The 16,499-nt window shown below is 31.0% G+C and overlaps 1 protein-coding gene across 1 annotated transcript in view; it reads left to right on the forward strand.

Moving 5' to 3' along the window:
• Nucleotides 1-4,383: 4,383 nt before the first annotated feature.
• Nucleotides 4,384-16,499, forward strand: part of LOC117605817 (glucose dehydrogenase [FAD, quinone]) — a 67,731-nt gene continuing 55,615 nt past the window's right edge. Inside the window, exon 1 of the mRNA XM_034327548.2 lies at nucleotides 4,384-4,537. The gene's annotated coding sequence lies outside the window, so the exon portion shown is untranslated. The remainder of the gene's footprint in view (nucleotides 4,538-16,499) is intronic.

The raw sequence follows: 16,499 nt of genomic DNA on the forward strand, positions 1-16,499 counted from the left end.
CAAAGACAGCAACTTGGACTGTTCCCTCAGACACGAACAGACCTCGGCCTATGTGTAGTATAGGCCGTATTCATGTGCTATTTGGGTCCGCTCCTCGCTAGCTCTTTACGCTTGATAGCGAACTCTAAACCAACATGTAGTGAACACATCGCGAACCATGAGTAGAGTGTCTGTAGATCCGTAGAAACTCGTACTTGTCACTAAAAATAGAGATTTTATTTAGCGCGGGTTACTCTATTACTATATCCCTGCATAGGCGATTCAGCACTGAGCAAGTTTAGCCTTTCCTCTATTGCTAGAGTGGTAGCTGCACTCCACCGAAGTCGATCTGAACGTGGTCGAAACCAGACTGATTTTCTCCGCGTGGCACGCCTCTATTTATAGTCAAATTCTGCTGACAATGCGCTTTTTTCTATATAGAATTCTTTCAGGAATCTTGCGAATTTTGGACTCCCGGTACGTGATTCCCGATCACCCCTGCTCTTAACGCGAACTACCCTACTCTTATCGCAAGCGCGCACGTCATCTAATTCTATAAAGGATTACTATAATACAATAATTATCGACTTAATTTAATATTACGATTTATTCTTGAATTATGTTACCGCTGGGACGTTACAATAGCAAATTTTGAACGTAAATATTAATATTTAATATATTTTCGTTGAACAGTAGTAAAATTTGAAGCATTAATATCTCCAAAAACATGAGTCAAAATGAAGGATGAAAACAAGGAAGTTTATGTAAGACGAGGAATATATGTATCTCTATCCCATCATTAATTCTCTGTCATTAAGTTTCCCATGTTACATAGCCGTGAACACTGAAATCACTTTCTTTTAGACCTGCTTGTCATTAAATTTCAAAGAGAAGATCACTGCTACGAGTGAATAATTATTTCCATTATTACTGATAATTGAGGGTCCCAGTGGAAGAATAATACAAATGACAAGTTATTTATTTTGAATAAATAGTTTCTCGATTCAAACAAGTTTTAGTTCGTTTAGTTTTAGAAAGTTCATTACAAAAGATAGCTTTTTGAAAATTTGACCTCTCCTGTATCGAGGAACGTTCCTTTTCCTACCCTTTTCCTCTTCTCTTTGTTTTCCCACGTTTTCTTTTTACTTATATTATTTTTACACTAAAAGTTGTTCACAGAAAAAGTAATACAAATATCTATTTTGTAATCTTTAGTTTCTGAATTGTTCTACAAATGTATTTTTAACCCTCAACTTTGAGAGTTGTTATCACCGCTTCAATGCAGAAAATTGGTACTAAAGTATTAAATATTTCTCTGAAGATTATCTCCGGTTTCATTAAAAACCAAGTGTGCGAATTCAGCAGATTCTCTTGTATAATTTAAATTGAAAAATTATATAATTGTTTATAAACCAAATTATATTGAACGTTACCTACGTGTAGCCCTTTTATGCTTTATGAAGAAGTGTGATATCAATTTCCTTTTAACTATATTCCACCGATCTAACGCTTCTGATACTTATATTATAGATACATAATGGTTAAGTAACAGCGCCTGTCTTTTAATATTTTTGGTAAGTATTATTCAAGAGGTTATTCGTAAAACTTTCTTCCAAGAAGTTAAATCACTTTTATGAAGTAAAGGCAATGAGCATCTACTTTCGTTTTTCGTATTCAAATATTTTAAATACTTTTATAAAAAAGAAAGAAGGGCTGAAATCACTTAAAATTGCTCTTTAAACAGAAAGCATCATGTGGTATAACTTTTTTTCTATTAACTCCACATTTTTGTATTTAAAATCTATCCAAGGCAGGTAATAAGTGAGTATATGTAGTTATTTTAGTTTCCGCTTAACAACCCTTTCACCACTGTCGGGACATATATGTCCCAAAGCAAATATCATTTACGGTCCCAAAACCGCGTATTATTTGAGTGTTCCAGTAATCTTGACCTCATTCCACTATGCATAGCATGTTTTTTGTTGTATCACACGTAAAATATAATGAAGATTGTCCCATTACAACATTCTTGTTATTTTACTATTGGAACACATTGTCCCAGGACATGTTCAGGATAGTAGGATATATTCAAAGTATAGAATGCACATATTCATTCATTTTAGACATTATTTCATTAGAAAATGTAAAAAGTTTTTAAAAATATATTAAAAACATATTCAGTGATGAAAGGGTTAAACCACTTATAACTTCAGAAAATGTTGGCAATGTTAAAAAAAAGAGTTTCGATGAATGATAATGTATCTCTGTAGGTGTATAATTAACATCAAAGTGATGACTAATTATTCACATATCTTAATTCAAGATAACGTATAACATAAAACGGAAGGAAGATTAAACGAGCGTGTAATTGCAATTTCTATGAAATCTATGATGTGTTAAGTGTGCGTGTAAAATAGACATAGAATTTTATGCAGTTTAATGTAAATGATATAAATATGTTGCAATTTTAGTAATATTTATAATAATGCTCATATACTTATGTGTGATAATTAAAAGAAAATGTTTATTTAAAAAAGAAAAATTGTTTTCAACATTGGTTGTTTAGAAGCTTTAAAAATTTATAACACAAGTGTACATATACAAATATTTACAATATATGAATGTGTTTCTTTTTAAATTTATTAATATTATAGTTGAAGTAATATATCTATGGCTTCTATAGCATAAAGCAAATCATCATCTACCTCGTTTTTCTTACAAATAGATGTTATTTCCGTGTACTAACAAGCAGCTTAAAAAAAGAAAAAATATAACAAGATAAGTATAACTACCGTCGTTTGCAATCTGTGTAAAAGATATACATCCGCGATGCACATGTGGAAAAAAACTGCACTCAATATAAAATACACGTGTAATTGAAAGCGAGTAACGTTTGATAAATGTAGTATTGAAACACAAATTGTTTTGTGGTAATTATTTATAAAAAGATACCATCCTCCGATTTCAGTGATTTTTCAATATATTGTCAAGATCATCATCCTGAGTAGTGTTGTGAAGGTTTTACTTGACAATCGTTTGTTACTTCATAACTTTTTAATAAACAACGAAAAATATAAGTATTAATATTGATATCGGGAAACCTAATAGCTGAAGACAACGTTGTATACTTTTGTAGATATTATATTTGTCTTTATCAACAATTTCAACAAACAATAACCTAACAAGATTATTAAGATCTACAAGAAAGATACAACATCGTTCTCAAATACAACATCTTTCGAGACCGACGATAATACTTATATTTTTCAAACTTCCTTTATTGATAACTCTTTAATCCTCGGACGGCAGACCATGAAGAGAACCCCAATTTTAATTTTGTTTTATATTCCATATTATTTTTACTTTTTAAATTGTATACTGTTTAATATCTTTGTATATATTTTATAAGTTTGGGTCACAATAAACCTAGGCATCGACATCGAAAAATGGTACCTTTTTCTGAATTTTATCTTATTTGTCAACATTACAGTGATACCTAATAGTATTTATAATTCAGTTGTAAGTAATAAATGAACATGTATCTGAACATGTATGCAATATGTTTAACGTGGCCATTTTGTAAAATGACCGGGCACTTTATAAAATGCCCAATGTTTTGAGCAATGTATTATATAATGGGCAGGTATTTCACAAATGGCCCGGACATTTTATATAATGTCCATGTTTCGTTGGACAGTGTGTTGAATCCATAGTTGATATTCTTTTATCTTCATTTATTATCGCTTGCACTCTACCTGTTACGACCTAAACTTGGTATCCTCATAAGGCCAGCAGATGTAGTTTAAAATAATTCCTTTATATTTTGCACATCTAGCACTAGGACTAATCTTTTAATTATTGAACTTAAATTTTCTATGCGGAACCAAATATATAGGCCTTTTGAGTTTATTGCACTGGTGTGATAAATTACTGAATATTTATCAAATTAACCGGCGAGTTTATATAATTCCCAACTCGTAATGGCGAATGTGATAAAAGTCCATAACTTTAACAAAATTCGGCCAAAGATTTGTAAAAATTAAGGTAGAAATGTCCATTAAAACTCAATTAGAAGTGAATATTATTGATGTATTAGGTTAGGTTAGATTATATCCGGCCGCCTTACGGTGGCCGGCAACGCGTTCGTTATTATTTAAACAACACTATTATTTCAGGAAAGTGTTAATTTCCTTATCAAAGCGTGTCAATACATTGGCCACCACCTCCTAGGCATTTTGGTAGTTCTAGTGTTAAAAAAATACTTTAGTGCGTAAGGATTAATACTAGGACACCTTGTATAGAGCGGCAAGAAACGACAGTCGCTCAGATCATTTCCATAAGTCGCTACTTGGAAGAAGGGAAGGTAAGAAAGTGGTGGAAGTTTTCGAATATTACAACTGCAATGGAGAATGGTATCGGGTCAGTCTGGTGTTGATCGTGGTACCGTAAGCAACGATCCTGTTCCTAGCGTATCGTGAACGTGAACGGGCCAAGGATCCTCGGTGTCAATAGTGCGAAACATTCTTGAAAGGATAACAAGGACAACGACCTTACAAAGGTAAGTCACTTTTGAAAAATTTTTTTCAAATTCCATGCGTTAACATGAGTGCCATGGAGGTCATTTGTGAAAGAAATATTTACCCCTTAAGTCAATAATTATGCACTAACAAAATTTATTACGCAAGCGGTAATTTAGATATATTCCCTCAGTTTATTTGAAGTTTTATAAAATGGAAACTACTTGCTTAGGTCATTTCCAATTTTTAAGGCATGTAGATATTCACAAAAAAAACACAAATCGTCAAAAATATAACTGTACAATTTAAAATATATTAAATATCCGAATTCGGAATATTTCAATTTTATATATAATTAATATCTATTTGGATCTTTTGCGAGTTAAAAAATTGCTAATAGTATATTGTTAAGTTATACGATAATAATAGTGGAAGGTAGAAAACGAGAAATTTAAGTGAAAAAATAAAATTTTTGTAAAACAGCGCATTGAGATGAAAATTAAAATTTAGATATAGACGTTACTTCATTTTTATTTTACACATTTTTAACCCTCGCATGGCGGACCATGGAGATTCCTACTTTTAATTTAATTGAGCATTTCATACTACTTTCATCTTCTAAATCTTATACTGTTGCTCTAAAAATTATTCTTCCAATATATGAAACTCTCTCATTTGAAAATTATTCATTTAACTTTAGGTTAATCTCCTGATATATGTTTTGTAAGTTTGGGTTTAACCCAAAATCGCAATTTAAGGATTAAACTATTTCTTCAGACATTGTTTTTACAATATATAAAGATCTTGCATTTAGAAGGTTAAGTGTCTAGTTTGACGTAATGCATCACTGTATACGTTGTGTACGTTTGGATCACGATTGACTCGACAGTTTTTATTAAAGCGCGTCCGACTGCACATGGTGATTTCCCTTGCATCAATCAACCTATTGAAAACAAGTTGATAGAGCGACAACCCAAAAAGGAGACAATTTTGGGGACCAAAAGAGATATTAAGATAATTATTTTTAAATAAATGAAGGAGTTGAAAGGCGGATCTGAAAAAAATTTTGTACCTTATTTCTATTATGATACTATACTGTATTATGTATTATTTAGTTCAAAACAAGAAAAATTGGTATTTTCATATATAATAATTTTTAGTAAAAGGAGCGATAAGAAGGAAATTTTTTGTGAACTTTTTGTTAAATTTTCCGAGTCTAAAATTTGTAACCAATTTATATTTGTCTCTCGTTTGAGAGAATTAATTGAGAACAATTAATATATCGCAATTAATAATTACAATTGATAATAACGATTCCTCTCTCTCAAAAAAAAATAATAATAATAAAAATTGCACTCCTACCAGAACGAAACAAAATTCAAAAAATTTATATTAATAATATAAAAGACGACGTTAATAAAAATTACATAGAATGTACCACTGAAAACAATATTGATTATAAAATTTGAATAATTAGATTAATTTCACACTATAATTATATTATAATTAGGTAAATTCGAATAATTAGATTGAACTGCATGATTTGATCATATACCCCTATAACAAAGCAAAATTAATAAAAACGAAGATCAATAGCTGTATGTGTTTTGAGCAATGTTTTTTTTATTACTTAACATGTTTATTACCAGATAATTTACATTCTGAGAAATGAATCAGTAATGAGAAAAACAGCAACTTTTTTTGTTCTTCAAAACAGACCATCGCCAGACGTGTTAGTCATAATTACAAGTTCCGGTCTTTCACGTTTTTCGTTGAACAATAGCTTCGGCTCAGGAAGCGACGTAAATTGTGTAACAACAAAAGGACGGCAAGAACAAGTATAATATATCTTGTACAATATGTAACGAGATAGTAAATAAGATTGCATAATGTCAATTTTTATTACTTCAAAATATTTTGCAATTTTAGGTATCTATTAATGTATTATACATTAATTTAGAAGTGTAGAGTATCTTCTTTTGATTTTTAACATTAGAGCCAATAGTTATTGTACACCTAGTTTTATAGAAAACAATAAACTAAATTTGGCATATATAACTATTTTGTCAATTATGTCTTTGACATTGTGAAGTACACAAGAAGGATATTTTCAAAAGTTTATTCAAGAATAATTACTTTAAGAATTGATATCATTCTTTCTTTATTAGAAAGGTGATACACCGTAGATTATCTAAAAAGATTGTTAAAGTTATATGATCAGTGCCCCCCGACCAAGCAAAAATATCAACCGACCTCCTCCAATATTCATCCAAGTTCCATTAAATTCTAAAATTCTCAGAATCCAATATTTTAAGTCTGAAATTAACAAATTCCAAAATTCTAAGGTTTTAAGACTTTCGTTTTTGAAGTTTTTAAATTCATAAACATAATAAAGTTTTTGCAATTCTGTCATAAGAGAAGACATTGTTAGAGAAGACATTCTTACTGAGAATTTATACTTTAATATCCCTTTAGGTATATATCTAAGAAGCTTTTCAGAATGTGAGATAATATTTTTGGAGTTTCGCTCCTATAGGTTTTCCAGTGTGTCCATCTGTCTGTCTTTCTGTGGAACAAAAACGATAGGAAATAAACGGAAATGGTTTTCGGTATTACGTTTCTCATGGTTTGAAACCGTGCGTGTAAAGGTTTTGAACTTCCGGTTCTGACTGGAAATGACACAAAACCGAAAGTGATATTTAGAATCAGCATAAAAATGGCTTCAAAATGTCGAGTAACTGGACTTCCGGTCTGGGCCGGAAGTTGAATAAAATAACGAATAACAAAAAAATTTAAGGAAAATGCTTCGTCTTAGAATAAAAAGTATACCACTTAGGAAATCAGCATTGAAAGATCTTTCTGAAAATCTATTTTTGGACTTCCATTTTCGGAAGTCTATTTCCGGACTCACCATTTTTGACCGAAAGTGAAAATATCAACCACGTCAGATTTCAGAGAAACTCCTCACTGTTGCCGAGCAATAGAGAAAAACTTGGTATATATTATAATGATCGTAGAAGAAGAGGGCGACTGTCACTGTTGTAACTTTGTTACTCGTCAGAATTTTTGAATACAATTTTTACAGTGCGTAACGAATGAAACAAATATTTTTTGAATCTCACAAAAATTCCTGTAATTTAATTTTACACGATTGGATTATTCTAGTGTAAATTGATTTGAAGATTGTATTAAAAAATAACAACGAATACTGTTTACAGCATTGCCAATTTTTTTATATTAATAATTTTTATTTTAAATAAAGTATTTGAAAAGTGTACATATCTTGTAAGGTTTAAGAAATCAACTTTTTTAAATTCATCAACTTTTATTTATTCTTTTTTAAGCTGAGATTGAATGACTTATGAAGCAACATGTAATTTCCCATGTAGGCATGTTAGCCGTTTCGTCGAATAATTATGAGATCCAACCTGAAAGTTCTCGTAAACAATTTTTGTGAGTACTTTCGCATCGACAATTCCCGGAGTCATTCGAGAACAGAAAAAGAACTCTCTAAAAGTGTTGCTCCTCCTGTTCCCTTGAAACACGATAGTCGGATAAAATTCACGTTTCACTGGTTGGCGGTTTTACAACTCTTCCGACCAACATTGCAATCAACGGTTTAATAGTTTCACCACCAAACTGGAAAATTAATATAATGTTGTGTCTTGATGTTGATCTAAAAAAATCAAAACTCTTAAATATGCCACGATCACAAAATGAACATTAATCCTTTGATTTTTTAATAAAGTCATGACAGATTCAGAGAGGGGGCGATAATAGATATAAAAGAGGTGTACTTATGTAGAGAAAAAGGTACGAATATGAGATAGGGTAGAAATATGAGATACCAAAGTTTTAACTCGTACGCAGCATTGACAATTTTAACAATGATTATTATATATCAAGTATTATGACGAGTAAAATATTCTCCCATAAAAATCATTCTTGATAGATATCATTGTTTTAATTAACAAATGTTATAGCTTTCGGTCGTAATAGTAGAAAATTTCTATGCGTGCTTCTTAAAGTGAAATTTACTTTGGTTTATTTCATGAATTTTAAAAAAGTAAAATGGCTAAGTTATAGTATAATAATCATAGTATTAGTATATCAAAGGATATTTTAAATATTTCTGTTTTAATTATGATAAGTGATAATAGACAGTGAAATGATAAATTGGTAGAAATATAAGATACTTGATTCGTAGCATTTTAATTCTATTACATTTTTAAATTTACTACTAAATAATGTAATAAACATATGAACATATAAAATGTGCATATTTTGCGATAAAAGATTTTCTAAAGATTGTAAAGACAGATTGTGGAATGCCTATCATACCACTTATTGGCAAAATGAAATTAACGCGTCGCTTAGTTATGGTTATCTTATTATATTTGACGTTGTGTTATGTTTAATTTATCATTATTGATGTTCTATCTTGATTTTATAGCTTTATTTTTCTCAAAAGTAACACTCTCTCATATTAATATCCGAATTTCTATTAACCCGAATTTGCCATCAATTAGAGTAAGTGAAAAGACAGAAATTATATGCAGTGTATACAACTTTATTTATACAGTTCATTCCGCATGAAATCCCCTAAATTTCTGTTTAATTTTTCTACTTATGACTATTCTGAGACTCTCTACATCTAAAAAACAATGGCTATCCCATATTTATATCCTCTCCTCTACTTTTATACATTTTACTGGCTCCGCCACTGCAGCCATAAAACTGACTTTAAATGTTTAATAACATTTTTCTGATTTCGACAAAAGTTTACATTTAACGTTCTAGGAATTGCTTTATGAAAATATTTATTTTAACCCATTTGCTACTAGCTCAACACAAAGCGTTTGTACGTCAAAATAATAAGGATGCAAAGAAAATTTTCGGAACCAAAAAACTACACTCAAAAATTTCTCATTATAAATAGAATTCTATGAATAAAATTATTTTAATTATATTTCGATATTGCGTTATTTATAGATCATTGTTTTCTTTTATGATTAAATTTTATTTAATTTTATTTACAATAAATTTCAATTTTTGAACGAAGTTATTTGGGGGAAATTTGAACGAATTAAGGAGGATTTTGAAGATTTCGTAGCCCTGAGTTCAAAAAGTCTTAATTCAGTCACGTAAGTAGTGGATAAGCTGTTGCATATCAAATGACGAATTTTGAAACATAGAACTTTCTGTTAAAATTTAATGGCATAAAAGTAACACTTATGGCAAATACCAATTTGATGCAAATAATTATACAAAATATCGTTGCATGACAAGGATAGGGGCACAACATAAACAATGTAAACTGTAGAAGAGAGACGTTTTAAAATTTATATTTTTAAAAATACTAAATACAGACCTTATAAAGAAGCAATGGAATTATAAATGTACCATTTTATATGATAAACATAGAAACATAATGGAGACTTTGTATGCAACAAAACCTAATTTCAAATTTTTTTAGTTGTGTCGCTATCATTTCCAAACAATGATATGAATTTCTTATTATTGTAACATTTCAATGTACAATGGCTGGTAAGTGGTTATAGTAAACGGTGATTACCATATCAATGCTACAAAATAACATTCATGACGTATCAATTTAAAGCTTAAGGTTTAGTGACAATGACCATATAAATGGTTCGCAAATATGGTTAACAAAATTAATTAAGAGTTCTTCGTTATAAAAGAAACAGAATATCTAATTTTGAATAGTTTACAATTTATTTTGCCATAAAGAACATTTTGAAACACTCCATAGGTAACGAAAAAATATCTGATATTTTCCCTCACATTTCGGATGTTCCAAAAGTAGGTTGCATAACCCGAAAATTGCTGATCCTCCACAGTACACTAAATCGAAAGATCTATTATCATTTTAAAGTATAAGTGATTGAAAATTGGATAGTCGACCGTAATTATAGAATTAATATTAAATATCGTTAAAAAGGGTTTTAAAAATTCCACCAACATGCAAAGAAAATTGTAAGATTAATTTTAAAATCTACATGTCAAGGATTCCCAAAATTTTAATGGAAAAATTTTTTTGAATCCCAAAATCTTTTCTAAGATAGATTCTTCTGAAATTTTAAAAAGTATTTAAAAATCAATATGAATTTGTTAACAGAATCAAAGAAAATAAGAATTATTTGTAGGAGAGGGGAGAAAAAGGCGTTTCGTCTCGGGATCGTCTGCCAGACTCGTCAGTGGGGCTGACAACAGACGATCCCTGCCCTAGACACCCATCATACCACAATTCGGAACTCCTATACAAGGTCGTTTTCTCGCAGCCGGACACAAAGGAACACTGGCGACAATGAACCCCTTGACCGCACCATGAAGATGTCCGTATTGCCACGTGCCAGCGGGGACCTACCCGCGCCGAGACGACTTTGTGTATGTGCGTGTGTGTGTACGGACTTCTTGTACGGAACTGCATGCCGGGCGACCGCCAGCGAGAACACTGTCATCTCGCCGCCACCTAACGACCCCCAGCCCAAACCAAAGGCGTCCGGGGAGACAAAACCCTCTCCCCCTCCACTAAACGCCTACATATTTTTCTTTCCTATATGTAGTAAACAATGAACAAAGAAATTAATTTATCATGCATATGAAGAATATTAATATGATTCCATTTTCTTTTTACATAAGATTTTAATCTTGCATCAACTGTAAAAATTAATTACAAATCAAATTACTATTATGATAAAAGCCAATATCTTTGAAAAATTGCAGTCTTCTTTTTCATATTTGATAGTTGTTATTATTTTTCTTCTTTTTGTACCATCAAAACCTTTTAATAAACGTATTATTTCCAAACTACAAATAATCCTGAAAATTTAGATTTTTATTAAATCTGTTCTTTTAAAAATTTTATATTTATTAACACTTTATTCCATTTGGTTAAACATATTTTGGGATCATATGTGTAGGTAAATTAATTAAACACTCGCAATTGTAGGAATAAATAGTTTGTATAATAATGTGTAAAATACAATTACCTAATCTAATTGTAACTATCCTAACTTAACTAACAATAAGATTAACGGCACAAGGTTTACCCTTGCACCGAGCTACGTTGCGGGACGTAAGTAAAAGAACAAGCTGTCTCCGTCGGAACAGCTAGACTTTATATAGCCTAAACCAACCCGGAATATTTCTGGAGAGGGAACAGGAAAATTTTCCCTTAAACGCCTCTAAACACTTTAGTTTTCCCGCGTAGCAACGCGTCGACGGCCAAAGCCTACCGATGTCGCCGAGTCCGAGCGCACAACGACTTTATTGCCCTTTGTATTAAAGGGCCATCTGTTTATGCTCGAACCTCGCTTTCTCTTTACGCGGGAGAAAACTTCTTTCTGTTTGCGTCGCTACAATATTACACTCAACACACGTGTTTTAAAATACAGGGAGATTCTCTCGGCGCGCAACACAATAGCCGCCCCGCACAATGGAACCCTGCTGTGTTTGCGGGCAAAAAGCCCAGGTCAAGTCGCCAGACCCAAAACACACAGAACAGTCTTGGGTCCGGCGACTTGATCTCCTGGGCTTTTTGCCCGCAAACACAGCAGGGTTACATTGTGCAGGACGGATATTGTGTTGCGCGCCGAGAGAATCTCCCTGTATTTTCTACATACATAAAGTAAATGAATAATTAAAAAACAATTTATTCAAGAATATCTAATAAATCCATTAAGATAAGAACAATACATTTTTCTAATTTATTAAATCAAATAATTAAATGAATAATAATAATAAATAATTTATTATTAAGAAATGCATAAATATCGACAATATAAATATAAAATCTTGCATATTTTAACTTATCTTGTCAAGTTGAAAGACAAACTTCTATTTGACCTTCTCTAGAATACAAAATTGACGGTAAACTCATCAAGAGTTCCTTGAATCTCATAAAAAAGCAGAGGATTAACATTCAACGGTTTAAAAATTCTTTTGAGCAAGAAAGTATCAATGGAATTGGAACAGTTAAATCTAGAATCTAGATAAACAGGTTCGCAGAAGCGGAATGAATCTAAAGGAACATTCAGAAAATAAGATGTTAGATAAAATGCAAAAAACTTGGCCGATTATTTTCTTTTATCATATTAACGTGTTTACAACTATGTTCTAGATTTGGAACACAATAAAATTCACCTTTGTGATACAAAATATTGCAAGCATAATTGTTTGCTTTTTTATAAATTTGTTTTACATTAATATTAATATAGAATTGTTATGTAATTCGAAATATATATTTTAATTTAAACTCAAATTAAATAATTTGTTTCAGTATAAAAATAATACATATACCAACAAAATAAAATTTTTATTACATAAATAAGATGTCCTTTAGCTTACTACTTTGTTGTATTGTTAACAATCCTATATTTTTAAATGTATTTCAACCCTTGAAGAGCGGAATCTGGGTCAATCGAGATCCAAACTTACAAAATATAAATATATACAAAGATATTATCCTTAAATTAAATATATAATTAAACGAAAGAATATTATATATGTATTGAAAAAATAATATTGGGTCCTCTCTATGGTCCGCCGTCCGAGGGTTAAAATATTCATCGCCGAATTTAAGGGAGATCTAAGGGGGTTTCATCCCAAAGGCCACCTTATAAGTCTTTAATTTACTACGTCAAAGAATATTAAATGAAATGCTCCTTTTTCTTCACTATTGCCCTTTTTCTATACGATTAAATGTTATTTAACTCTTAATGTATATACGTATTTTCAATATCCTTCATATGTAAACGTGGGTATTTCGTGTCCAATGTTCGGTAGATTATAGCTTTTAAAAAAGTCTGACAAAAAGTATATTTAAATAGTCTAGATTAAAATTATGACAAGGATTTTGGCAAATAGTTTGATTAAATATATTATCGTTATCTGTTTTTATTAGTTTCCGAGAAAATCATACCCCTCGAAACAATTTAGGCACGAAATACATTATGAGTTAATTTTTAAAATAAATTTCAATTTTTGAACAAAGTTTATCTATTAAGGGGGTCCTCGAAGATTTGATAGTCCCTGGGCCCCAAAAGTCATAATGTGGTTCTATTTATACCTACCTCTTATAATATACTAGCCGTAAAATAGTAACATGAAAAATATAATAAAGTTTATGCATCTGAGCATACAATATATATGTAGGAAACAAAATAAATTGTTCAACGTCTGTAAAATATGCAAAATGGGGAAATTAAAATAATACCATCAATTATCTGGAAAGGCAACATGATTTTTAAAAATGGTAATTTTGCATAAAGGTCCACAGTCAAACCATTACTTCATAAAAGAACCAATAAAGAAAGAAAATTATAAATTTGACCACGGATATGTTCAGATTGTTTACGACAGTAGACGTGTGTGTCAACATGCCTTGGCATTAAAAATCGCGGAATCATTCTACCTTTCCCTTGAAATGTTCCCACAAGGTTCATCGTACTACTTGCCTCGCATTCTCTTTACCTGCGAGTAAAAATAACGGTCTATTATTTTTTACTGCTTCACTGGCAGGTCTATTAGTTGCTCGTGTCTTAGCCAGATAGGGAAAAAAAATGTAACGGTGGATTTTCGTGATTGATTGAGGTTCGATAATTGAATATTCCTGAGGTTCCCTAATCTATTATTTAAGATAATCTCTTTTTACTGTTAAACTCTTAAACAATTATATTATATATCTCCGTGTTAGAAAGTTTTACAAATATTTCAATTTTTTATTCATTTTTTATATCAGAACAAATTTTTAATTGCGTCAGCTTTTTAATTAATTCTGTTCAAAATATTGTATACAAGTTGTAAAGTTTTAGGATAATTTCTTTTCAATTTGAAATTTATAAATAATTATAAAAATTTTGTATCATACCAAGACTCTAATAAACTGATACTTCTGATTTTTCATGAAACAAATTTCAATCTCTTACTTATCTTTTGTATCATAAAAAAGTTTTATTGATTCAGTTTTTACTTCTTTTCAACTTCTTTTTTATTTTTTGTATCGTATAAAAAATTTGTTTAACTCGCCAAAAGGTATCGACTCCTTACTTCGCTCCGTTTTACAAAAAGAAAACAAAATGGTACCTAATAAATTAAATAAATCACACGTCCTTTGAAAAAGAAAATTAGTACCAGTTCAATTGTTTTGTTGCCTTTGATATTAGAATTTTTCACATTCAGCATGTTTCTCCTTTAACGGTGCCCGATATCCGATATCCTGCGATTACACCGCTATAAAATAAAGCGTAAATCGCGGAACGAATGATTAGAGGGGTAAAGGTAATGGAGACTTTTTCTTGGCAAACGTAAAAGGTGTATTCCCGTTTAATAGACAAGTTAAAAATTGCTCCCAATGGCTAGCTGCTTACGAGTTACGCAAAGTAGCTTGTTAAGGAAATTGTATATAAATTATTACGATTTTTAAGGTCGATACGATGGATAAATCATATTGCACAATTTTTCTTCTGAAGGACTTCTCCTATTACGAATCTATTGTGAATGTAGATCTGTAGATCTATTTATGCTAATGTTTCCTATACCATCTATCAGAAATTGATATTTTTTTTATTTCTTCTCTATGACCTAAACTTGTTTCACTATCTTTAATTTTTAATAAATTAAAGAGCAAATTTTTTCAATTATGAATTATTATTAATAATTTATATTTTTTATTTATAGTTCATTGAATGAATTGATATTAATTATACTAATTATTAGTTGAAAGTATGCCTCTAATATTCTATTAAATATTACAGTAGGTGATCAAACGATTAGAGAAACAGTTGCATAAATTGATGATTTTATATCTTTTTTACGTTCGACAATTTTTAAATAAAATTCTTATTATTTTTTATGAAGTACATATTAATTTGCAAAGTGCAAGAATGTAAGTATTATTTTTTATCAAACACACAGAGAACTTGTTTTTGCTATTGTAAGTGTAATAATTTGATCGCTCATTGCATTTATTTAATGTTTGAGAACATTTGTGGGTTCTCAAAAGTCAGAGATACCCGAAGTTCGGTTCGAGTCAGGTCGAGTCGGGCAAAATTAAGCGAGACAGGGCGAGATGTTGCAAGTTCCCGAAAGTATAGTTTCCATCGGGTCTCGAAAGTATGTACTTATTTATTCATTTTTTAATTATGCGTATGTCTTCATGTTGTATAATATAAATTACGAGATTCCGATATTAATAATGTTGTACCTATATTCGGAAAGTTCCGGCCTCTGAATACAATTTACGTGGTATGTGATAAGATACTTTCGGGACTCGGTAGATGCTATAGTTTCGGAAGTTCATTCGATTTCGCCCAATTTTTCCCGACTCGATGATCCAATTCCGTCCGATTTTTTCTAACCCGACTCGATCTCGTCTGATTTTTCCCGACTTGACCCGATTTCGAAATCTCAGATATTCGCACACCTCTAAGAATAGGTTATGGATGAAAAGACTGGTGTTTCTTTGTTTAACACCAGCTCGATCCTTTAATATAAACTGAACACTCTTGTATTAGTTTTAAATATATAATACATATATGTAGGATGCCGGCGGAATAAGAAAGGCGTTTTCGTCTCGGGATATCGCTAGACGAAACAGACGATCCCTACCCCAGACACCTATCATACCGCAATTCGGAACTTCTATATGTATATTCGAATTGCATGCCGGGCGACTGCTTGCGAGAACACTGTCACCGATCTCTCACCGCCACCCAGCGGTCCCCGGCCCGAACTAAAGGCGTCCGGGGGGACGAAACCCTCTCGCCCCCTCTACACTCAACGCCCATATATATAACGTATTTATAAAGATTACATTTATTTATATAACAAGGAAACTATTACAGGGATATACCTAATGGAAGATTAAAATTTTTAATTGTAAAAGATAAAAACATTATTAAAAGTGTTCTTTTTACTAAAGAGATTTCACAATGCATAAACTGCATTTATGTGATTATTAATGACAATATTATGAGATGA

The sequence above is a fragment of the Osmia lignaria genome, chromosome 2 (genome assembly GCF_051020975.1).
Source record: "Osmia lignaria lignaria isolate PbOS001 chromosome 2, iyOsmLign1, whole genome shotgun sequence".
In the NCBI taxonomy this organism is placed as follows: Eukaryota; Metazoa; Arthropoda; class Insecta; order Hymenoptera; family Megachilidae; genus Osmia; species Osmia lignaria.